Source organism: Octopus bimaculoides, chromosome 20, assembly GCF_001194135.2.
Source record: "Octopus bimaculoides isolate UCB-OBI-ISO-001 chromosome 20, ASM119413v2, whole genome shotgun sequence".
Classification (NCBI taxonomy): Eukaryota; Metazoa; Mollusca; class Cephalopoda; order Octopoda; family Octopodidae; genus Octopus; species Octopus bimaculoides.
Window position 1 is genome coordinate 21,052,268 of NC_069000.1, and position 939 is coordinate 21,053,206.

Here is a 939-nt window from a genome sequence, read left to right on the forward strand (position 1 = left end):
TGTGGCTGTGTGGTAAGAAGCTTGCTTTCCAACTACATGGTTCCGGGTTCAGTCCTACAGCGTAGTACCTCAGGTAAATGTATATAACCTCCGACTGACCAAAATGTACTATAACCTCCGACTGATCAAGGCCTTGTCGGTGGATTTTGGTAGACGTGTTTGTGTGTGTCCCACCACCACTTGACAACCGGTGTTGGAGTATTTACGTCCCTGCAACTTAGCGGTTCGGCAAAATATACCGATAAATTTATAAATTATTTAATTGCATCATCTAACACCTATTTCAGTAAAGATAATGACCGAATCACGCAATCCGGGCTAGGTATGTTTTCTAGTCTTCGCTTCGTCAGAGATTCTCATACCGATTCGCTATGAATCTCTGACAAAGTAAGACCTAGAAAATCTACCTGGCCCAAATTGCATAATTCGGTCATTACCTTCACAGTAACATATGTATGACGATGAAGTTAAATAATTTATGAACCGACTCTTCAATTTTGCTTTTTCGGTATGTACATTGTGACCTTTGTATGGAGACTAGTGAAAGGAAATTTGAAACATAGTACACAACTATGAACCAGTTTATGCATACATGTATAAGTATGTGTATATAAACATACGTATGTATATGTATGCATATATATATACGTATGTATGTATTTTGTATAGGTGTGTGTAGGCCTGTATATGTATATATGTGTGTGCAGACGTATGTTTGTGAATAGTTATGTTTATATATATATATATAACCTCGTGGGCATCGGTACCATTTTCCTCTTTCTCCGTTCTTCCATTCACCGAACTTTCCATCTTTCCGACGAAGGGCTACGCCCGAAACGTCATACACTCTCTCTTTCCTTTCCTGAGCGTCCAATAACACTATCCGTATCACGTCCTCACTTTGTTGTTTTCTTTTTGTTATTGTTTTTTTTAACTTAT

At 38.2% G+C, this 939-nt stretch overlaps 1 long non-coding RNA gene across 1 annotated transcript in view; it reads left to right on the forward strand.

The window, feature by feature from the left end:
- Nucleotides 1–939, forward strand: part of LOC128250315 (uncharacterized) — a 34,840-nt gene that overhangs the window by 31,076 nt on the left and 2,825 nt on the right. The window lies entirely within an intron of this gene.